Consider the following 24,881-nt stretch of genomic DNA (forward strand, 5'->3'; position numbering starts at 1 on the left):
ATCCTTAAGATGAAGAACACTGAAGTACTGGCCACTTATGAAGAGTTTAGTTGACTTTATTTACTCTAATATCACATAAGAATTCTGTAGTCAAATAGAAAGAATGAAGTTTTTGTTAGGGAATATCCAGCTATTTTAACCATTAAACAGTCATTTTCTTCCTGTAAACTCTTGCCCTATTCACCCTGCATTTTCCAAGCTCTGCATAAAATAAGAGTTGTAGACATCAGGCTCTTTCCCTATGCAATTATGTTTTATTGCCAAGGCAGCCAAAAACTGTCCTGATTAAGACAGTGTCAATAGGAAAGAAATGTGTTGTCATGTTGTTGAAAATATTTTAACAGTCAACAGAGGACATGGCAAGCTTGCAGAAGCAGGAGTATAGTATCCGGTACCTTCTGAGAACTCTCTAACCTTTATAAATTCAGAGAGTGTTCTAATAATTTATTATTCTTATTAAGCTCTGTGTTTGCTTTTGATTCATTTCTGATCCCTAAATTTGGACACTTTATTGCAGTGCAGCAGTGATAGATGTGTACATTACTTTTTCACCCCAACAACATTGTCAACTCACTTGCCTGTTATAGGTGCCTGCTTGAGGAACTAATTGGCAATGATTCACAGATGTTTGCCTTGCTGACCACTACCAAAAAAAAACACCTTAGCATCTGAAACTGAATCATTTCTGACTCTCTTTTGCTTAGCTCTAAGAAAATGGGAGAAAAATGAGAGGTTAATTGATGAAACTTTCTGGAGGAGGATTATAAACCTTGTGACTGAGCAGAGGGTTACACTGTCATGTCTGGAAACAAAACTGGTGAGAGGCCCCAGCTGACTTCTTGTTGCCTGAGCTAATGAGGCCTACTAAGACAGCCACGTTGTTTCATGAGACTTCAACCCTTGCATGTACAGCAAGACTGTGCTGTGCCATGTGGACTTCTTGCTCAGATTACAGATAACTGCATCACTGTGATACAGGCAAGCCTTTAGTTCTGGTTATAAGTATTAACTTTCTTTTCCGATAGTAGTGGTAAAGTAAAAAAGAAAAAAGAATAAGAAAATAATTTTTGGTGTGTTTAAGAAATGTTGAGGATTACTAGGACGAGCATAAACCCTCTTCCCGTACCCTCAGATCCAGTTAATGGTTTTATAAAACTAGAAAGGGAAATTCTTGTATTAGTTCAAAAGAAGATACAAACTTTTCATAAACTTTAAATATGATAAAGGCTATGTGACCTTTCATTTAACTGACCCCTCAAAAGCACAGCTGGAAAAAAACAGCTAACATTTACATTTACACAGCCCTGGAATACTATATCAGACACTTAGCTGCATTGTTGGACAAGCTGGATTCATCAGTGTAATACAGCTGCAGACTTCACTGTAACATAATTGCCGTCAAGGGAGAGGAGGTAATGTCACTAGAAATGTGGTTAGTAGCCAGTACAAGAGCAACAAATAAACTGAGCAAGCAAAAAGTTTAGAATGTGTCAAAATCTGCAACCATTCATCTATATAAAGTGATATGTCATCGTGTAGTTGCTAAAATGATGTGTACATGGGGAAAGGTTATGTTACTTCTAAGGGAGTATGAATGATAGTGCCTGGCAGGGCCCATGAAACTCCTGTGAAAAGGATTGTATTCCTAAGGGTGTTTACATAAAATCAGGTACTCAGAGTCATTAAAACAGTGAAAATTCTTTCCTAACCAGTCTGTTTTTGAGTGCTTACTAAAAGCTACGTGCATACAATAGCGTTTATTTTCCAGGAAAACTTTACGTCAAATAATATAGCCCACATCCTGCTATTTGTTTGCAGTAGATGGTAGTGTTGGTTTAAAAGATAACTGTTTCCAGTAACATTGTAGATATTTTTCAGGGTAGCAGATGGCAGCCCAAAACTCTTCTCCTTTGAATAGTTTACTTTGTTGTTACATTCAGAAGGTTGTCATGTTTGCATTGTGAAGAGACCCTGCTGTAGCTGGACAATTTTTATGCATAACATTTGGACACCTATTTCTTGAAAGGGATCATCTTTTCTGAAGTTTCTGAGTCAGATGTCTTATTAGCAAAAGCCTTCTCCAGAGAATTGGTGGCTCATTTTTGTACTTTATGAAGTTTGATTGCCTTTTTGTCTCTCTCCCAGTGTGTTATCCACGTTTGACTGTTGCACCTTCTTAAACAGTTCTCTTTCCCGTGATTCCCTTGAGTCTCATTTTGTTGAAAATCTACTGTATGTTCATTTCATTTCCCCTATCACCCTCAAAATAAAAAGTGTTTTTCTCAGGTACTAGCCCATATTATTTCTTGAAGGACACTAGACACATCATTAAGAAAACTTGATACTGATTTCAGCTGGGCCTTTGTGTGATGTTATGACGTTGGGGGGGGAAAGTCTTTGCTACCTTCAGAAGTGTCAATACTTCAGACTTTCCTTTAGAGATAAGAAATAGGCACTGTTACATTGTATATTATTTTGTAGATGCTAAATTCCTTACAAATGTACCATCTCTAGGTAAGGAGTATGGGAAAAGGGAAAAAGTAATAAAAGGTGGTCTGAAATGAAGAGGAGGTATCAAACAGAAAGGGTGCTTTGGGTTATAAATATTCTAATTTAGCTGTGTATATTCTAAATTGTCATTATAGTTTGCATCAAGAAGACTAAATCTTTTCATACTGTAAGAGCAGGCAAATGTCAATCACTGCTGAGTTCTTAGAGCAGGCTTCTGCCCATGGTTGCAGATTGGTAGTTAGCAGAGAAGTCAGAGAACTGCACATGCAACTCCAGAAGCAGAATTTGCCTTTAGTTACAAGGCTTGATTTTGTCAGTGTCGTAAGAGATGACATTACACCTCAGGCAAGAAAATGTGACTGTTTAATGTTGGAGGCTGATCTTATGCTTAGGCCCAGAACCTGAAGTATAATTATTGTTTGTTTTTATTTTAGCAGGGAAAAAGAGCAATAATCCCAACTGGCAGTCCAAAAATAACCAGATTGGAGGGTGGAAGGAAAAAGAAGGAAAAGGGAAGAGAAAAATGGAGGTAAATTGTTATTCTGTAGCCACAGTTGCCTTGCAAAGAGGAACAGAAAGGCCTTGTTTTATCAGGAGTCTGTGGAAATGCAGTGTTTTAGTGATGTACAGTGGCTCTGGAAGCAAGGAGCAGAGAGATGGCTGCCAGAGCATTTTGAATGGTTAATGTGCGGAGAGGAGGATGCTGCCTCTAGTATTCCTTCGGAGATGCTGATATCTCTTTGTCATTTGCCTCATACATTTCCTAGATAGCCTCTGAATGTTGGACTATTACTGTTCCTCGTCCTGATTATTCCATGTAAAGATTATCTCTCCCCATTTATTTCATAGCTTCTAGCCTCACATAAATGATTCTAGTCTTTGATTCAAGCATCAAAAGGCACTGATTTTTGCGCTAAAAGATGCAGAAAAGGTGATAACTGCACCTGATTCTTATTTGTTGTTGCTCTTTGCCTGATCATCAGATTTTTGGGTGTTATGGATGCTGTAGGGTAATGGCATGTTTAGGTCCTGATAGGCTGATATTGTACATTTTCTTCACACCTGTACAAATTTTATCCCTCAGCAATGATGGAGGTGAATCCTGAGGTGAATTATCCCTTGTTTTTCCTAGTTCAGAAGAATTGAGCTGTGATATATTATATGGGGATTGGGGATGTGAAGGAAGGAAAGTACAAACTTTGAGACTGCAGAGGTGCTCTGAATACACTCTTAAATATTTGTTACTTTTTCCACCATGAAGATAAATTTAAATATTTTCTTCATGAACATTTTAAAAATTCAACATTTTCTTCCTGGAAAATACTGATGCTGGGTATTACATTGACTACCCTTTTTTAAAGATTTGAACCATAAATACAAGACAGTGAGATATTTTAGCAGCAATGCATAATATTTATTTGTATTATATTATTTTATTTTATAGCTTGGTTTTATATTTGGCGTTTGGGCCCTTTCTTCTGAGTTTTGTATTGGCGATTGCAATAAAGGTTCCTAGCTTTCTCCAGTCATTTTTCTAATGCTATAAAAGAAGAGATGATCTGTATAACAATATTCCTTCAAAGATGAGCAGACTGGAAAAAGTTGATTTAACCTAGACTCCACTCAAAGACTGTAAATGCTGCCTCTTGTTTTAGTGCATAAGAAAATGCAGAGTCTTGCATCTGGGAAGGGATAACCCCTGTGCAGCAGTACAGATTAGGGGGCAGCTGGCTACAAGCAGCTTTGTAGGAAAAAGCCTGGAGGTCCTCACAGACAAGTTGTGCATAAGCAAGCAGTGTGCCCCTGCAGCAAAGATGGGCGGTCCTGTCCTCAGCTATGTCAGCAAGAGTGTAGCCAGCAGGTCCTTCCCTTTTGTGTGGCGTTTGTGAGACCACATCTGGAGAACTGTGTCCAGTCTTGGCCTCCCCAGGGAAAGAAAGACATTGACCTGCTGGATTGAGTCCAACAGAGAGCTACCACAATGGTTGCAGGGCTGGAGGATGTGTGAGGTGAGGCTGAGAGAACTGGGCTTCTCCAGCCTTGAAAAGAGAAGGCTGGGAAGGAGGGAGATCTTAGTGCTGTCTTCACTACCTCGGGGGATACAGAGAAGACATAGGTGAACTCTCCTCAGACGTGTGCAGTGAAAGGACAAGAAGCAACAGACAACAGGGAACACAGGAAATTCCAACTAAATAGTCAAAAAAGAATGTTACGGGGGAAGATCACTGGTGCAGATGCCCCAAGAGGCTGTGGGACCTCCATCCTTGGAGGTATTCAGAACTCAACTGGACCTGCTTTGAACTGAGTGGTCGGACTATAGATGAGCTCTGGAGGTTGCTGCCAAACTATATGGTTCTGTGTATACTAGTGAAAGGACAAGAGGGAGATAAACTGAATTCCCAACAGGGCTATGTAACATAGGAGGTATCTCCTTAGTTAAAGAGTTAAAATTGTGTGTTTTTTTTTTTCCTCTGAAACACTTCCATCTTTTACTTTTCCCTTAACCTACTTCAGGGCATTTCTATATTTTATCATTTTAAGGTAAGTCCTGGTTATTTGTATGTTTGCCAGAGTTACAAATGTAACAGTTACTGTTCTTTCTTGTAATAACTCTAGCAGCTGATAAAGAACTTAATGTTACAATACCCCATTTCTTTGTAAGCTTCGATGGGCAAAGTAGATAACAAAATCAATTTCTGAATTACTCTGGGTTAGGTTTAGTTTAGCTACTGTCTGTAAATAGTAGAGATGATTTACGCATATTTGTGTCTCAGTTTCTGCCTCAGGCTCTCAGCAAGTTATAACAGATATGAAATGGATGTGAAAGCATATAACAACATATAGAAGGCTCTCTTCAGAACCATGATTCTAGAGGCTTGTTTTTCACATAGTAACTTTAAATTCAGGAGCACAAGACAGAAAGTTACCAGTTTCCCAAACAGCTGAGACTCAGTGTAATCCAGTCTCTGATGGCATCACTGTGACAGAAGAATGCAAAAAGTGCATTTAGTGTAGCTTTGTTCTAAGCTATTCATTTGCTTTGCATCCGTTTGCAAGATATTACCTGTTCTCTGAATCCTACTTCCATTGACTTTCTTGAGAGCTCAGCAGTTTACCTGCTCTGAGCCCATACAGACCGGGCTGTCGTCCAGTTGATAACAAATCTCCCAGGCAAGGATTTCCATATACCAACGTGCATTGTCTGACACAAATGGTTTATTTATTGCCAGATGTCAGTCAGCTGCATGTATTCACTTTGCACTGTGTGTGGGCCTCTCCTTTTAGGAAAGACACTCAGTGTCTCACCTGAACTCAGTTTAGGACAATTCATTCTGCCCATAGGATTCTTCTGGTAACCCTCTTCTTCCTGGGAGCCCTCAAAGCAAGCTAAGGGCTGAGTGAATTGTTCCAGTGGTGGCAGGCCTCTTCTGTCAGTCCATCTACTGAAAAGTAGTGTGGCCAAATCAGATTTATTCCTATGTGCACAGGTAAGATCCCAAGAAATACATCATCACTGTTGGAATGATTTGTTCAATTTGCAGCCTGTACCCTTTGCAAGTGGTCTCTGACAGGCAGGGCACCAGGAGGAAATTGCAAGTATTAGTCTAGCAGTAGCTACCCTCTTCTCCTGGGCGAGTGCAGGGATTAACCTGCATGCATAGACTGAATAATACGTGTACGGTTAACTTGGCACAGTGTATTTGTGCATGCTTGCTCAACCCAAGGCCGTGATTGCAGTTTTGTGTATAATGACTGCTGTGTGCAGAATATGCAGTCATCAAGGCCGTGATTGCAGTTTTGTGTATAATGACTGCTGTGTGCAGAATATGCAGTCATGTTGCAAAAGAGGACCTGGATAGATTTGTGCTGCAGCTGGTGTGACCTGTGTGATGCACCCTAGTCAGACGGTTAGGGCAGCAATCAGGTACTGCACTCTCCACAGCTTAATGACTTTGTGTTCTTTTTCATTGTGTTAAGTAGCAGTGGAAAGTACTTTTGGTCCTGCTGTACTCCCACTAAAGCCTTGTCTGACACTGGAAAAAGGGATAGCCCATTCACCATGTTAGTAACATTTGGATAGCCCTGGGAGGGAAAAAAAGAAAGAGAACTGAAAAAGTGCACTCAAAGACAGGAATGCGTTTTGGGAAAAGAAAGTTTGATTTTGCAGCCAGTGCATCATTCACTGTTAGACTAATTAGAATTACAATTTTTAAGTAGTAACTTAAAATTAATATTAAGCACATACAATCTTTAAAAGCATAGTAGCTAATATTACTCTCAGCGAAAAGCTAATAAATTACCAACTTCCAGAAGTTTATATACCTCCTATTAACTACCCAGACTGCTGTAAAAGAATTATGTCATCAGTTTGGCCAGATGACAAGGCATATGGCAAACTCTTTTATGATGCCCGCTATCTGTAATGATAGCTCTTTGTGCTGTCATTGTGCTCAGATCACATTCGCTATGCAAGGGTAGAACAGGAGTGCAGCAGTTGCTGCTAAATGGAGGAAACTGCAAAAGGACAAAAAAAATTGAGGACCAATGTTTTAGAAACGTGAGAAAAAGAAAAGCAGTGCAGTCACCCAGAGGAGTTTCTATAGAAGCGGTAAAATGAAACATCCAGGCATGTTGCCAAGAGCTCCAATAGGTTGTTAATGAAAACTTCCAAGTTTCCTGCCAATATTAGGTTCTCTCAGCGTCAGAAGGGAAAGGTAATGGAAAGGTAAATATCACATCATAATGATGTGATATTGAAGTTACATAAAGAATATTTTAAATTTCTGATAAAGAGTATTCTTATCCTAAGCAGATTTTTTCTTTTTCACCCTATAAAAATGTCCTTGTTGTTGATATTCTAACTGAAGTAGTGTATTTTTAAACATTAATACACGAAATTTTTAATAAACATACAGGATATATTCCAGTACACTTACGGAATATATTTTCTTTTATTGGCTGCAATTAATTAAGTTTTCCAGTAGTAACAGACAAATCTTGCAGTTCTTCCTAGGAATGGGGGAAGGTCAAACAGGTGTGCATGTAAAGCAGACACTTTAATTGCAATGTCAGATTTAAGTAAACTGTGTATAAGCACTCAAGGTAATCTATATAGTTAATAATAATGTGTGGCCTTGCTGCAAGTATTGAATTAACTTAAGAATATGTCAGCCACTTACTGTTTATAGGAATAGTTGATTTCTTAATATTATCACACAGTAGGCCTTTTTTTCAACTGATGTTGACAAATCTTGTTATCTGGGAAATATTTCTCTTGCATAGTCTTAACAGTGAAGGCAGAAATGGTTTCAGTCTTTCCCATCTTTGTCTTCTGGGTGCTGGGTTTTTTCAGTTCCCTCTGAGCAGGAGTCAGAGGGACATAAGAGGGAAGTGTGCTCCTTGGCATGATTTTCTCTTTGCTGCTGATCTCCTGGCTAGCTCAGCGTGGGCCTCCTGAGGGTACCTGGGCAGGAGGGCGACCAGGCGGCAGGGACACGATCGTCCTGAGAACGTTCCCCCGGCACCTCGCTGTTCCCTCTGCCGACTGTGGGGTCAGCATTAATTTACATGGCCTGGCACATTTTGAGAGGAAATTCATTGTTAAGAGAACGGCTAAGAGTACATGGGGGTGCCTGTGAGCTTGGAGAGCAGTGTTTTATAGAGCTATGCTGCCATAGAAACGGAGAGGCTGTACATAAGCGTTGGCCTTCCCTGTAAATAACCCTAGTGCCTTTGGCCTGTGTAAAGCATGGGAAGGAGAGGCATTTATGAGGCTCAGGGTCATGGAAGAAGCAACTTTTCCTCTCCCGTTTCCCTAAAATACCATACGCCGACAGGATTGTTTCAAGGGAACTGTTATGAGTGCGAATTAAACAGAACTTCCTGCGCTTTTTTTGTAGACTAACCCGCGACAGATGATTGATCAAAAGCTTTTACCAACATAGTTTTCAGTCTGTTAAAGCGGAGTAGAGGAATTTGATATGGAAGTATAGCTTTGTGTATTGTTTTATAGGTCCCAAATTTCCCATTATAGTTATTTTTTTATCCCCTATATTTTTGCTTACGAGAATTCCGGATAGCAGTAAAGTACTTAATCCCATGAAGACCTCTGAAGGCACACTTAAGGACCTTGGGGAAAATTGATGCAAAGTGAGAAAACTGAGAAGCTAGTACATTTAAAATGAAATACTTTCAACCATATAGGGACACCCTTTAATTCAGTAGTACTTTAGGTTGCTGCATTTATACTGCAGCTATGTAAAAAGCATACAGCTTGTCTTACTTTACTGACTAAAAGAATTTACGTATTTTAATGTAAACAGAGGATGAATACGGCCGAGGGTAAACTGCTTCAGATTTACTTGTAAAAGAAGCTTTACTCAAGGGACGTTAAATTAATTTCACTGTTTTGCCTGACAGTTCTCTCGAAAGGGAAGGCTGCACTTCTGTCAAAGGTGGGGTGGCTGTCAGCGTCAGTAGGTGCAAGGTGACGTTGTTCTAGTTAGTTAAGGTGCCAGCTTGGAACATTATGAGTTTCAGTGCAGGCTGGAGACCCCAAGTAAATCCTCTGGATTGTAAGTGGTCTTGAAAAGCCTGTGGTGGAGCCTATTTGGCTATGAATACAGTGCTGTTAGGAACTACAAACAAGATGCATTACCCCAATTAATTTAGACATTTTAGCTGCCTACAAACTGGGCACCTAATCTGAGCTACTGATCCGGGTGCCTTTTCTAATCATTAGGAAGGTGGTGATACAGCCTGTCCTAACATAGCTAGATGAAACGGCATGTGCTGAATGTCACATTTACGAGCTGAGTATGCTGCGTATGTTTGTGTACCGCAGTAAGTCATGCCCTCCACGAATGTCTCTGCCTCTAAAGTTCATCTCTTGCTCTCTTATTTCTGTAAAAAAGATCAAAGCTCATATTTTGGAAGAACTGCATTCCGAGTTTTTGTTCAAGGTGCAATGCAAACCATATTTTTAAGCCCAAATCCGTCAGTCATTCACGTAGCAGACATAGTCTAAATCATGTTTGTGATACTGGCAGTCCATTTGTACAGGCATAGATGGTTGATTCGCTTTCTGCAAATATTTTGCCCATTCTGGATTGTAATAGAATTAATTGGATGTCTCGAGCTTTTTCAAATGCTTGTTCCATACAAGCTGCTTTGTTAAAAATGGCACAGGCAATGATTTGTTTAAGGAGTTTGGAAGATGGATACGTTGTAAGAGAGTTCAGTCTTCTGCGTGATACTGGATTCACAAAATTACCAAGTGGTGGAGAGAGAATAAAAATAATTTGATTCTTGGATCCCTTTCAGGTTTTTCTTCTAGAAATCCAATTACAAAATGATCAGGAAACTCTTCTGAAATTTTGTCCCTGTGAAAAGACTCTTTCCTTTGCAGTAATGGATTTTTAATGACAGAGGTGCTTCATACTGGACCTGTTCTAATCAAATGCAATAACCTCTGTGAATTTTAAATGCAGCTTAAATTGCTTATTGTTTATTTTATCTGGCAGAGACTGATTATTTGATTTTTCAGTTTTAACCTGCTAGTCCTTTTACGGCATATGCGGTCAGTTACAGATATGTCAAAAAAGCGGGGGGATTTGCGATGGCAATCAGGCCCGCACCGTTCTGCCCCCCGCGGCGATAAACAGGACACCTAGGCTGAAGCTGTCCAGAAGGAACATACCTTTGATATCAAACGTGGTTTGTTTTTGGTGTCCCAGTTATGGCATCTCCTTGAATGATCCGATGTTAGGGGCAATTCTAAGCTCACTGTGCAAGCCCTGGAAAGGAGGAACGTGTGAAAGGAGGAACGTCACCGTGAATCCGCCACTTTTCTCAGAGGTCTTTCTGGTTCTTCTGCGAGGATGGTAGAAACAAATATGTCACTGTAATCCTTGACTATGGAAAAAACAGGTTTTGCTCTCAGACCGACATTTACAGTTATCACTGATTCGTATCACTGTGTTACACATTTCAGCTGGGCTCCTATTGCCATAATTTCTACTAACAAGAAAATGAGTCTCTTCTCTGAATTGCGTTTAATATACCATTTCTGATTTTCACATTCAGCCCACATGGTGCTATGTCCGAATAAAAGCAGATTGGCTTCCTTTTTTATTCAGACACTCTGTCTAACCCTTATATACATAAAAGAACGACATCAAAGTTACCACCCACTAAACATATACATTTTTTCATGAATCAGGCCCAACTCCTGTTTAAAGAAAGCTGTTTGAGGAACTGTATAGTTTCTTCACATGTTACACGCAGTGACATATTCATTCCCACTTTACAGATTCAGCAGCAGCTATTATTGGGAGCTAAAGAAGCCATTTTCCTACCAATTCAAGTGAAATATTAGTCCTGCTCCATAATAAGCTTAGTGAGTATTTACTGGATACTGAGGTAGTAAAGAACCACTAGAGATTTTGAGTGGAATATAAATAGATTACCTTTTATCGGGTCTTGATGAGAGGAGTCTGAGAAATATGCCAGCTGTTTAATTATTAACATTCAGTATAAATCAATAGCAAAACAGGCTTTGATGGTGATCTTCAAAAGGGTTTTAATCATTACTCCCTCAGATACAGAAAGTAAGACTGCACACTGGGGACTTAGCCTGTGTTTCTCTTAACTGTGTTGGAAGGTTACCACTACGATGTTGCCCTGATGTTAACAGCAATAATTAAGATATTAATAATTAATAATAATTATTAATAAATAATTAGCAATAATTAAGATAGTCCCAGTCATTTAAACATATTGACATTTTTGGCTTTATTGTTACCACATGGTATACCTGGGTAATTCCTGAAGCACAGGTGAGAGACTAATGAATGATATCCCCTTAAATCTCACTGAAATTAATTAAACTGTGTTTTTAGAATTTGCACCCATGTGATGTATGCGCACTGCAAAGAGTGAAGTCCACCGAATGTGTAATGCCACTTTAGAGTGCTGTTCATCTGCCATTTAAATCTAGTCAGCTGCATTCCCAGTAGCATCTCCCAGCTCTACTAGAAAGGCACTCACTGGAAACTCTGCCTTGGCACTCTTGTTTCCCCCCTCTCTCATCTTGCCTGATGTGCCCACCCCGTTGTCCATCATGTGAGTCCTGCTTCATATACTAAGTCCTTTGGGGGGGGAAAAAAAAGCTAATAAAGGGTTTGGCAGGTAGCAGCTCACTTCTGTTAACCACTTCGGCTAGTGGGCAGCATCTGGCTTTTCTTTCAGTGTCATCCAGTGACTTGAAAGTGGGTACACTGATGAAGATGTTAGGTCTTCTGGTTTGCCCCATTGGTTTGACTGTAATGACTTTGGTTGCACAACTGGTTTTCTGATACCTTTTTTTTTTTTTTTTGGTGATGATGGAACCGGAACTGAACCAGTATATGTAACTGTTTAGGTGTTCAGTTATATTGCCTTTCCAGTTCTGACAGATACTACTAAAACTATAGCTTATACTGTTATTTTTTAATCCGTCTGTTTCAAGAAGTTTGTTAAAAATATTTTCCTGAGGTAGTCTGAGAATCTGATCCTCAGAACCTTTATAAGTTCTTGTGCTTTATATCCTGTGTGCAATTTGCTCAACAGGACTGCTTTTCTAGTGATTGTTTCCTGGTATATAGACACTGGTCATAGCAAGGGAATCTTTTTTCTTTTCATGAACAAACTGCTCACAGCTAAAATATAAAATGAGTGGCTCATGAGTGGCCAGTGAGAGTGGCTTCTTTTCTTTCTTTACCCCACCTACCTGTATACATACTTTGCTACTGCAGCACCTTCTTAAGTTAAATAACTAAGTGAACGTTTTCTACTGTTAATGCCAGCCATGTACACGCTTACCACTATTTTACTTTTTATTGCCAGGTCAACATGAACCTGTGCAGGCTCCATCTCTGTAGCTTCAGAATTTGCCTGTTTTAAAATTTAGGTCTGCCTCTTGAAAGCACAAAGTACTTCTGCCAGGATGACGAGATTTGTACATTGAGCCATCCAGATCATCTTACCATAACCTCACAACAATATATCTTCCAAAGAAATATTCTCCTCTCTAGAAGTCTTGCTAACGTACAAGATGTTTGCTAAGGAAAATGTTTTAGTACCGTGAATCATTTTATTAGTTGCATCATTTTTCTACAAAAGGAATTAGGATAATTATTCATCAGTATGGAATAGCATGAAATGCAATCCAGTTTCCTTTTTTAACTGTCACCTTAAATGTCACTCCTTAAAAAAGATTTTTTTCAGCATTTTTGTTCCTTAAATTGTATTTTGGAGTGATTTATCCTCTCTGTTCTGTGCCCTTTGCTTTTTCCTTTGAGTCATTTTTACTGCAGATAGCATCACATTTTAGTTCAACTCATTTATAGGATGTTATTATGTCGGTAGTTACGTGGTCTTTTTTGAATCCTGCATTGGGTCCCTAAAGCGACAAAGGTCAACAGCAAGTCACCTGGAAGAGATTTTACTGGTGCATTCTTGAAACCTCCCAAACTGATGAAGTGAAGTCACAGGTAGCCTCATTATTTTCAATTGTATTTCCTAAAATAATACTTTAGAAGAAAGTAGTTTAGTGACTCCCCCCCCCCCACAGTTTTGTATCTTCTGATCAGGCGAGCTCATTTTACTGAAATGCTTGACACATAATATCCAGTGCAATCCTAATTAGCCTAATCAGTGAGAGCTGGAGAGGTTCCAGCTGCAAGGGGCTGGTTCAGCAAGTATGTTCTACCTCTGCTGGTGTCCAAGCAGATCCTGAACTATATAATGCAAAAGGTCAAGATCAGTCCATGGAATAATACAAGTTGCTGTTTTTTAAAGAACTATTGCTAATGGAATTATCTTTCAGAACCTAGAAGTATGATATTTAAATTGGCCATCATCCTTTATGGAAAAGAACTGTTTTCATATCCTCAAATATTTAACAGTCTGTGACTCAGCCAATTATCATCTGAATCATTTTGTTTCATTTTGTACCCGGGAACTGTGAAACTTAAGGAAAATTGTGCTAATTTAGACAAAAAATGCAAGAATGAATCTTAAATGAAGTGGTACTCTGTAGAACATATCTCTAAGTTTATGCGCTGTGAGATAAACTTTTAGCCTAAAGGATTATTCTGGGTTTTATTCAGCACACCTGAAAAATTACTTTCATTTATTGTACCTTGTCTTTGCCAATATTCAAGATACCATATGATTTAGCAAATGCGTTTTTGTTCTAGTAGAATTAGTAATTGTATATCAAGTTTCTTTATTCTATTTCTTTGGTCAATTTGGTTTCATTGAGTCTGTAAGAGTATGAAAACGGTGTCTCTTTCATTGGCAATCCGTGACATTGCATTAGGTTTATTACATTTTGGTTAATTTTTGTAACTGGAGTTCTGCCATGCTGTTACAGCTGTTAAAATGGGAATGGTTCATATGCTTTTCTTTGGAGCCTTTCACATGCTTGTGCAGAGGCTGACCTCCTAGCATAGCCTATTTATCCTTTTTAAACTTGATGCTGAACTAGTTGTATCTTGATTAGTCCAATATCAGAATATAAATCTGTGCGCTGAAGTCTGAAATTGAACCTGGAAACAGAGGGTGACGTTCATTTTATTAAACTTTAGCAAAGAGCTATGTGTCTATTCAAAGCTAACTATTTAAGCTCTCTCTTTAAAGAGCGGTAAGAGAGAGACATCCACAGAGGATGATTCTTCCCATATTAAAGTAGTTTCATGCTTTAGAGGATGTAGAGGTGCCTGTTTCTCTCCATTAAGGGAGCCTTGCTTAGACAGGATGCCAACTTGCAAAATTAGTGATACCAATATAAGCTATATTTCTGTGTTTCTCTTAGATGTTCAAGACTGTGATTTGTATGGTATGTACTGGACATCACTATCTGTTTGACCAAAAAGTAGCATATTTTGTTGCTACTGTAGAGGAAATAGTCCAGCTACAATTGGAATGATTGATTAATGCCTGTAGTTTCAAAAGCAACCTGATAAGTGCATTGCCCCATAAGTTTGGTCGTGTAAATCGTGTCCACCTGAAGCCTTTTTCCACCCTATTGTTAAATGGCATTATCTGCAGTGTGAGTTGTAACTTGTATTGTTAAAACTTTGGGAAACTGGCTGTAGTTTTTACTGTTGTCTCTGTAATGCCTAGAACTATTTTGCTGCTATGAAATATTAATAGCACGTGTTGGAAGTAAGAGAATGGGGTCTATCAGCACTGGCAGATCGTTGAAGAGACTTTTTTCATTCAGGGCTATGGGAACCAGTGCTTTCAGTCCCCTTGGTTATAACAGGTTGTCTCTGTGCTAATTAATGAAGTGTTCATGGCCCCACTCAACACAAAGTTGGCACACATTAACTTTAAGCAGTAATTAGCCCCACTGAAATGGTTAGATCTTTTGCATGCTTAAAGCTAATATTACATGTTGAGCCATTTGAGGGGCTGGCACCTAAATTAAAATTATCCAGCTGCAATTACGCAAGAAAGTGGCTAGGAAAACCTTCTTGCAAAATGGCTTTTTAAGCTACTTCGTATGCTGTTTACTGCTGGTAGCTGCCAACAGTATATCACTTACATGTACAAAGGAGTTGCATGAAGGCTTGTCTAACTTAACTAGTAAGGAACTGGGATTAGATATCCTTTATGGTAGGTGCTGTCTAACTTTTGCTGTTTAGATGCATGCTGTTCACGCTCATCGAATAACATCTATGACTGCAGCAAGCAAAGATACCTTAGGTACGTTAGGAGCCAAAGAGTCTGAAATTGTTGATGTTTTAAGCTGTTGTCTCTTACCATAGCTGAAACTATGATAAAAATGATCACTATTTGCATCTTTTCCTCAGTAACTTAATTTTCTAGGAAATGTAATGATCAATGTGGTCATTGTTAGTGTCACTTACTACCACTACAATATATGGAAAACAGTCTGTAGTTCTCTCCTGTATGTCAAAATTCCTATCCTTTCACACAGTAGCTAACCATACATTTTTTTCTGAAGAGTATTTTAAGCATCTCACTACGACTTCCTAATCTGTCCTGGTGATATGTATCATTAGCATAACGAGCATCAATTGTGTTTCTATATTTCCTTCACTATTTGAGGTATGTGGAACATCACTGAACATAGCTGTTTAAGTAAGTATTTGTATAGTATTCCGGGTTCTTGTAACTAATGTCTGATGTTAATTTTCTTATTTTTGTTTCTATTTCCTTTTTAATATGTAGACGATTATACTACATTTCTTAAATTCTTGACTAAAACATTTAAACCTAAATGTTTTGTAATATTTAATGTAAACACCTCCTTTCATCCTTAGGAATAGAAACATTTATTTTTCTCTGAGCTGAATACATGAACTTCTTTAACATAATTGGTAATTGCACAGTGTAAGTATCTTTGGAGATTAGGCACTTTTATGCATTTATAGATGTAAAAGATGACTTTAGGCAGCTTCTCTGAATAAATGGATCTTGGAAATGTTTTATCAACTTAGTCCACCAAGAATGTGTATATATAAATGTAAACATGTATACAACCACAAAGATAATGCACATACATGGGAAAATAATCATATATATGCACATATGCATGCGTGTATGCATAAATATAAAGCATGAAAAAAGCATTTGAAAAGTGAAGGAGAAAGCAAGAGCTCAAAAATCAGGAAAAAGCACATTGAAGGTGGCTTTACAGATAAAGTGAGATCTTAAATGATAGATATATACAAGTCATGTGCCATTTGCTATTAATTTTTTGAAAAAAAAAAAAGATTGAAAACAAACCCCAGCAATTCCATGAAACCAGAGCGTGCTAATATCCACACAGGTGGAAAGTATCTTTCACCTCTTCAGGTACTTGCCGCTAGAGTTTGCAAGGTGGTTTTGACAGTGAGTTGTCCTACATGTACCAGCCACTAGAGGGGGGTGAGACACATATTTTGTCAGAAGTTTTGCAGGTATTTGGTTGCAGAGGAAAAAAGTCCTGGAATTCTAGAAAATTTTCTTCATTTTTAGGCTCTGGAGAGTATGGTCTTGTGGCTGCTCATCTGCAGTCTTATTTTTAATGTATTCTTCTTCTTTTCCATTTTTTAACTTTATTTCCTTGGATTCTAATCCTCATTCCAAATTCATAGAATAAGAGATTATTTTAGGTAGGAAGGGACCTCTGGAGGTCCTCTGGTCCAAACCCTCTGGCCCTCAAAGCCAGTGCAACTTCAAAGTTAGAGCCAACTTCAAAGTCTGAGCAGGTTTGGACAGTCTCCAAGGATGAAGATCCTACAGCCTCTCTGGGCAAAACTGATCCAGGATTTTACCATCCTCATAGTGAAATTTTTTTTCATAACACCTAATTGAAATTTCTTTTGTTGCAACTTGTATTTGTTGCCTCAGCCTTTCACTGAGCACTGCTGAGAAGAGTCTGACTCTGTTTTCTCTCCATCTTCCCATTAATTAGTTGAATACTACCGTAATATCCATCCTTAGCTTTCCCTTCTTAAGACTGAAAAGCCCAGTTCCTTCAGCCTCTCCTGTACATCATGTGCTGCGACCCCCCCAGCCATCGTGGTAGCTCTCTGCTGAACTTGTTTCAGCGTATCAATGTCTATCTTTTACTGGAGAGGCCAAAACTGGACACAATTCTCCAGATGTGATCTCACAAGTGCCAAATAGAGGAGAACCTCTTTGTCAACCTGCTGGCTATACTTGTTGGTACAGCCCAGTGTGCAAATTCTCATCTTCTTTGCTACTCCACATCTCTCTTTCTCGCTTCTCCTTTCTGTTCGATCCTTAGTCTCCTCCAAGCCTTCCAGCCCACTCTGCCTTCCACTATGACTTTCTGTCATGTTCCTATTTTCTTTGTTATCTCTTTTCTGCCTGTATCCAGATTCCCCTACCAACTTTCTTGCTCCACCCTTTTCCAACACTGTATGAAAAATGTTTGTCACTGGCAAGTGCGTCACATACAAAAAGGCCCATGTTAGACATTGTCTATATTTTATGGAGTAATAGCACTCATAATCTCACCAATGCCCTGTTTCAAGTACATGAAGACTAACATCCGATTTTTTCAGTCGTTAGTATTCTACCGCACTTTTTCTCTTCAAAACAGGGCTGCCATTGGCATGGCAGTTGCAAGCACTCTGCTGTGTGAATGTAAAGTGAATGCAACTGAGATCTTTCTTAACCATTTTTTGCATGAAATTATTTAGCACTTCTCCAACAGAGTTCTTAATTCTTTGCTCTGGGGTGAGCAGGGTCTGTCAGAGAAAAGGGATTTATTTTTTCATGTTGTATAAAATCAGCTCTGTTTACTTGGAGTAGCTCACAAGGTTTGCCAAAAAAATGTTTCCAAGAGGCTGAGATGCATCATAATGTTATCACAATATCTATTTATGATTTTCTGTACAGATCTCCACCCATTTCTCTGGTCACAAGGTGGAGTGATGTTTTTCCCTACCTTCCATGTTGTGTAGCCAAGGGGAACATATATTTCCATGAAGACAGGGATCTGCTGCGGGAACAGGGTTGAACTGATATAGAGTTCTCTGAATGCTGTGCATAAAGGCATATAAGATGATGATACTTGAACAAAATTCCTAAATGTACTTGCAAACAATGAAAATACTGCAAAATATAATTCAATCACATTCCATTACAGGATTCCAGTGATTCAGCCACAGGCTTAAGGATCTCACGAAATGGCCAGATGAATCCTTGTAGTTTAGGTGAACGTTGCACATAGAGATTTTACTGTGGTTCCGTACTGAATTGCTAGTTCCAAGGTCTTCCTGTCTCAGTATCCCACTGATCAGATTCCTATTGCATTTGCGTGTGTTGCAACTGGACTCTAAGCTGATACTTCCCATTATATCCCAGTTGCAGAGTTATACAGGAGACATAGTATACATCAATGCATTCATCCAGGCAGCTAGTCCACATAAGGGCAAGTAACTACTATAACAATAACGTGTATGCTCAGTATTATTCCAGATTTTTATGGCTATGTTTACTTCTCTGTATGTGCTGTATCATTTTGTACTGTGCAGTCCACAAACTTAGAAAAACAAGTCTGAGCTGTAAAGATTTTATTTTTTCACATAAAAAGGCTTATGTTGAAAAGCTGCTAGTTTCTTTGCTCTGATAAGATCTAAGAATGTAATATAATTAGGAATTCAAAAAATTAAATGTGAACATTAGTAATGACTTTTCTCATAACATTCTCAAGGTTACAATTCAGGAAAGCATTCGTACATCTCTGTTCAAAAAGAAAGAAAAGTGCTTATGGATGTCTTATAAAAGTATGTTTCTTCTTTTATGCCCCTGTATGCTTTTGCATCTTGAAAGAATTATGGCTCAATACTTTCGTTTTTCAAAAAAGGGGTTGTCATCCCATTTTGTAGAGGGCAAAAACAGGACAGAGAGGTCAGAAGTAGTAGTAATCTGCACAACATCACATAAAATAAGACTTTCACAAAAATAGGCAATTAACTCAGATTATGTCAGTTCCATTTTTCTAGTTTAACGACTAAATATATTTTCTCTTTTAATGTAGCAGTAAATTTTTATTAGTTTCATATTTTTAACACAAATCTATGATAAAATCCTAGATTTCAAGTTACTTTCTTTTTGTCTCTTTGGTAAACGTTTTTTGTTAGTTTTTCCCCATTTCATAGCTCTTTCTTGCATAGATTATCATACTCAATAATATTTCAGAGTTAGGCACGGAATACTATTGGGCATTTCTAGGCTGTCCTTTATAAAGCTTCAGACAAACAGAGAGTGAGAGAGAAAGCACTGAGAGAATTCAGGTTTTTACTTAAAAAGCTATTCTGGAGGTACATGCAGAGAGGGCTTGAACTAACATAGTGTGCTGTGTCAGTCCTGTGTTCTAAAGACACTTCTTTTTACATTAACTCCAGAGCTTATGTCAGACAACTGAATTAAAAATACTGCGCTCTTAAGTTTATGTTGATCAGAGTGGAGCAATTTTTACAGAGAAAAAAACATAGTTTGCCATATATAAGTCTCAAATGTTTTATGCCAAAACTTCAGTTGTTGAAAATCTATATTGATAAAGATAAATCTCATGAATGTCTTGGATTTTGTCTAGTAGAGGAGCTAGTTTTTTTTTTTTTTGAATGTTAGTAGAAGCACAGTGTGCAGCTATTTTGATCATACATTTCACTAAGTTCTCACATCACTACAAAACTATGATGTCATCACAACAAAAAATACCTCTCAGAGTGGTGTTTCTGATTACCGAGCTGTCCAGAATTATGCTGTTTACTGATGTAGTTAATAAAAATACCAAAGGCTTACAGTGAATGTAAAACTAAGATTGAATAAGGAAGTTGTATTGAATTTTGGAGGACCTTATTTCTGGCAAAACTGTGCTTATATTTCTTGTCTCCTAGCGCTAAATCTTGTGTTCAGTAACAACCTATTGCCTAAAGAAAAGATGAGTAAAAGCCATTAATACTGAGGAAGAAACACTGAATCTTTGGAAAATTGAGGTGACTGTAGCTGCTTAAAAGTGAGAAGCTATAATTTACATCAGAAATGCTCCTGCGTTTCCTAGGCATGGCAATGGGTTCCAGCTGTGTCCCAGCACTCTGCTGAGGTGAAACCGAGGAGGGCATCCTTCCCTCCTGCCATGCTTGCCACGCAGCACCAGGTGTGTCACGGGAAGGAAACCTGCAGGTATTTGGGCTAGATTGGAGCTACTGTTGTCTTCTGGTAATAACAAAGGTAACCAGAAACTCAAAATGAAGCAAATTTTGGGCTCAGCCCTGCTAGAATTTTACTTCATAGCTCTTCTCCTCTGAGCCACTCCACCAAAAAACCTAGGGCTCTGAGTGAGTCCCTTGTTAGCACAGTTCCCATTTGTTACCACACTTGAGTCTTCATATGCAATTCAGGAGTGTTTATTCTACACAGTTTAATGTATTCTATCTTGAAAGCTTCCTTAAACAGTCTTAGAAATGAAGTTAAAATCCAGAATGGAAGGTAATGGCTATTAAAAGCTGACTGACAAGGTGCTTTCCTGGCAGTTGTCAAATGGAGACAGAAATTAAATTTAGCAGCAGTTTATCAGTATTGCTACGCTAAGAAACTCAATCAGCAGTAAAGTAGATAAGAGCTGTCATGCCCATTTGAAACAGAAGCTGAGATCTGATGATATAAATTTGTCTTCAGCCTGCTCTCCTTGAACCATTCTAGTTCCTGTCGGATCCTGGTGCCATTGCACACCTAATAACACAGTTGCATTTAAAGACTTTCAGAATTCCAGTCAGGCTTCTATGTTTTAGTGTACAGTATCTTCCCTGTTTCAAACTGAACTGAGCTCTTTGCTGGTGTCATTGTGTACCTAAAGTGTCACCAAAGTTCTGGTCTTTCTAATGGAGAAACAGGTTAATTGGATCATTTCAAAATCTGATGTTCTAAAGTGTTAAGTCTTCCCATTTACTGGTTGTTCTGTAAAAAATTGTGGCTATATCTTTAAAGATGACATTAAAATCTTCTTTCCATGTCATGAGCATTTAACATATCAAAATTTGTCCTAATATCTGATGTTCCTAAATGTTCCTTTTTTTTCCCCAACTAATATTCAAAAGAAATTCCATAGTTGAGTGTATCACCTTGAAGTAAAGCACTGAAGAACCTGTGAATGTGCTTATAATAATTTCTGGAAGGTAAAACGGACAATTTGTCTTCCAGATATTGCTAAGTCTAAGGAACTTAGATCCTGTAGGTAACATTGAATCTTGTAGGCTACATGAAGTGTTCTGGTAAACATAAGTTAGCCATGGTTTTAAAAAGGGATTAAATATTGTTAGTTGCTTCATATTGGCATAGCCAACTTGAGTATTTTTAAAAGGCTCCATTATCAAATGCTTAGCAAAAGATGTTAGACTGGTTTCTCAGCGTTTTAGGAACCCAGTATCCCGTCTTCATTCTGTAAATTTTGATTATTCATTTCTTTAAATTTACACCCTAATGCAAAACTTTAGCAATGGGAATTAAATGGTGCTTATTTTAGCATCTTAATTTCTTTGTCTAGAAGCACGTTTAAGCACTAGCATTCTACACTAACATTAAGCAACAGCTTGCTCTATTTGTTCTGCGGCAACGTGAAATTAAAAAGAGGCTTGGCAAGCAGCTACCTCAGTAGATTAGAAGCAAATTATCCAGTTTTCTGAGGTAGTCTGAAACATGTTCAAATGTGAACTGTTAGTACCTGTTGTAAAAGCATTGAATTTCTTTTAAAACACAGCAACAACCAGAAGTAGCACATTTTCTTCTTTTCTCAGGTGAGCTCAGTTCCTACTTCTTAAAAATGCTGAAAAAAAAAGACCTTAAACCCAAGCTAACAGCCTCACTAAAGCAGAAAAGTCTCATTAGTGGCCTGAGCTTCTGTGGCAGCTCTGTGCTGTCATTTGGTCAGTAGATTGAAGTGATTCAATCATTTCACACAGCTGTTTTAGTGTATGTCTTCACTCACGTCACAGGAGATTTTGAAAGCCTTGACCAGTGCTTGCTTGCGTAGGCAGACTGAACTAATTTGTATTCCCGTACGCAGAGAGTAAGGTCCTGGCTTGTGAGCAACCTTGTTAGCAACCACACACAAATTCTTCATGTATTTTGAAAGTCAGGAATCTGGTAATGGAGAGAGGGCAGATTATAAGAAACATTGCATAGCTTCCCGTTAAACTAGAGGAAGATATTAATCCAGTCAGGAAACTCCTTCTTCAAGAAGCTATGTATTAAATAGAAATATTTATTTTCATAGTTTATTTTTAGAGGCCAAGATGTCATAGCAGGGGCAGAGGGCTTTTTCAGTGAAGCAGCTGAGTCACTCAGCTTTAAAGATGCTATTTAAGACCCTCATTGTATTGTGATGAATTTATACGTTATGTTCTTCAGATCAAGAACTGTGGTTGGGATTCTTGGCACATTTGGGGGTAATTTGTGTGAACAATAGGTACAATAATACTTTATGACTAGAAGCTGCTTATGTTTGAATCACTGTTATTGCAGTTTTTATTGTTTAGAATAACAAAAATAAAACAAACCAGTTAATAATATGTTCTGTATTAAAACTATGTCATTGATCTCAGGAAAAGGTTATTGTCCTTAACAAAGAAGCTTGGTAGTAGTCTGGGAAGTATTCCATTAAGCAAACAGTAGAAAGCTATTATGTCCTTATATCTTCTGACAGGCAAATGTATTGTCGCAGCAAGTGTAATGCTTCTTCTGACCCTATATTATGATGTGACTTCCCTGTGATATTCAGCACTTCGAATATTAGTGAAAGTCTGGTCGCTTGCTTAGGTGTCTTACCTAGGCTTTGGCCTCTAATTCTTATTGAAGGGTAATGACAGAATCAAAATCTGGTCCGAATGTACTGAATGCCCTGTTCTTGTAGAGAGAGAAGGAAACAAATGTAAAACAATCTGTTTTCTTTGATCATTCAGCCATTTCGCTTGTGACTGAAGCCTAAAAAGAGCCATTTCAGTAATTATGAAACAGATTAGCAGAGAATTTCAGTGTGTACATGTTGCCATAACAGCTTTGGAGGGTAAATGGATTTTGCAAGACTACTTTTATCAAATGTAGAAACCCGGACAGATATGTACACTAAAACCTTTGAATAGCAGGAAACACTATAAAAGACTAGGATTAGAAAATAGACTCATTATCGCAAACTGTTAATACCCTTTCAAAGGTAAATAAAATTCTCAGCGATGAAGCAACAAGACTAATATTAGATTACTTGGTCTTTCAGATGATGAAGATTTGATATTATTTATGGAGCAGCTGGTTCCTGAGTTATTGAATTTAAACATTAACAAAAAACTCTATTCATACTGAAAAATTCTCATCCTGTCACAATAAGAGTACCATCCAAAATTCCAAGTGAATGGATAGAAAACAAGTATTTTGAAGTTATTGAGCTACAGAATAAGATAGAATCTTGCTGAGACCAACAAGTGAAAAAGATTCTCTACGGAAAATGTGCATGGAATATTCTTTTCCAACCATCCAGTAAATGATGCCTAGTGCTAGTCAGAAGTATGTTGAAGCCGTGTTTCTTTTTACAGAAGGCAGCTCACTATTCTAACTTAAAGCTTGTTTTTTATTTTCACTTGCTGTCTGAGGGGCCTAGGCCAAGTGAAAACTGTGAGAAAAAGGCGTGAGCATTTGTGTCTGATAGGGTGTCCCAAACCATCCTGGAAAGCAGGAAGCACCAAGGTTAGCCTACAAATCTGTTGGTTCTTGTGACACATTCATACAGCGTGAAAGTGCTAGTGACATTACTCCTCTTAGTCACTGGGAAGAGTAGCACTGAAAGTGAGGGGAGGCCCTACATCAGAAAGAGGGACTTACTCAGACCAGTCTTTATTTGAGAGCCTGGATGCTAGAGGGCAGTTCAGATACCAAAATTGTGCTCTTGATCTGAATCGCATGCCTGCCTTTCTTCACTGACTGCAGAGAGAACCTGTGGAGGCTAGCTTCCCAACTTAGCCAGAAAAATTTGGTGGCCCAGGTTAAGCGGTATGAAAACCTTCTAGTCTAAACCTTAGAGTTCAAGCAAAAAGTTTAAAACTGAAATAGTTAAGCCAGGGAATCAGGAACAGAAGGTTTTCTTGGGTACTCCAGTCCCATATCCTGATACTCTTTTTGAAGGACTTCCAATAACATTGTCCCTAATAGTGGTATCTAGCCTTTGTCAAGGAAGGCACTTAGCACTGTTATTTAAATGCAGTCCTCAATAGGGTGATGAACATTTGTAGAACTCTATAGTGTTCTGCTGGTCTTTTCTTGAATAGGTAATACATTGGCTCAGTGATTTTTTTTTTTCACCTTCAAGACTGAAGTCATTCTTGGGCAGATTTTAACATTCTGGCATGCATAGAGACAGCACTGTATTATTGTATTAGCTTCTGACTGACTGTGATAATCTCAGCCCCAGGCTGGGAAGAAATTGCAATCCAAGTTTCAGAAAAATCAAGAATAATCCTCACTGTTAATGCCATAAGGAGAGAAAGCTATTTAATGAACTGGAAGCATTCCATGAATCCTGAAAATCTCATTCTTTGGACTTTAGGGCTTTAGGAAAAAGACATAAGGGAAGATATAAACATAGGTAGGTCAGATCTACATTTCAGATGCCTTAGGAATGGAATATTTTAACCACCTGGGTACTTCAGCAGCCTCAGAGAGTCTGTCCGAAGTTTTTGAGAGTGTTTTGCCTAAACAAAACAGCAGGTACCGGAATAATAAAAAAACTAATGTGTACTCAAATGGTAGACGGCTACAGACATTGACAATGTGCATCATACCAAGGCTTGCCA

General features: G+C 38.3%; 1 protein-coding gene across 8 annotated transcripts in view; it reads left to right on the forward strand.

Moving 5' to 3' along the window:
• The window catches only part of DLGAP1 (DLG associated protein 1), a 414,683-nt gene that overhangs the window by 109,129 nt on the left and 280,673 nt on the right, over positions 1 to 24,881 (forward strand). Inside the window, exon 4 of one of the 8 annotated variants that reach the window (XM_068932272.1) lies at positions 2,946 to 3,040. The exons of the other annotated variants lie outside the window; for them this stretch is intronic. The gene's annotated coding sequence lies outside the window, so the exon portion shown is untranslated. The remainder of the gene's footprint in view (positions 1 to 2,945; positions 3,041 to 24,881) is intronic. 8 annotated transcript variants of the gene reach the window in all.

This window comes from Struthio camelus, chromosome 2 (genome assembly GCF_040807025.1).
Source record: "Struthio camelus isolate bStrCam1 chromosome 2, bStrCam1.hap1, whole genome shotgun sequence".
Classification (NCBI taxonomy): Eukaryota; Metazoa; Chordata; class Aves; order Struthioniformes; family Struthionidae; genus Struthio; species Struthio camelus.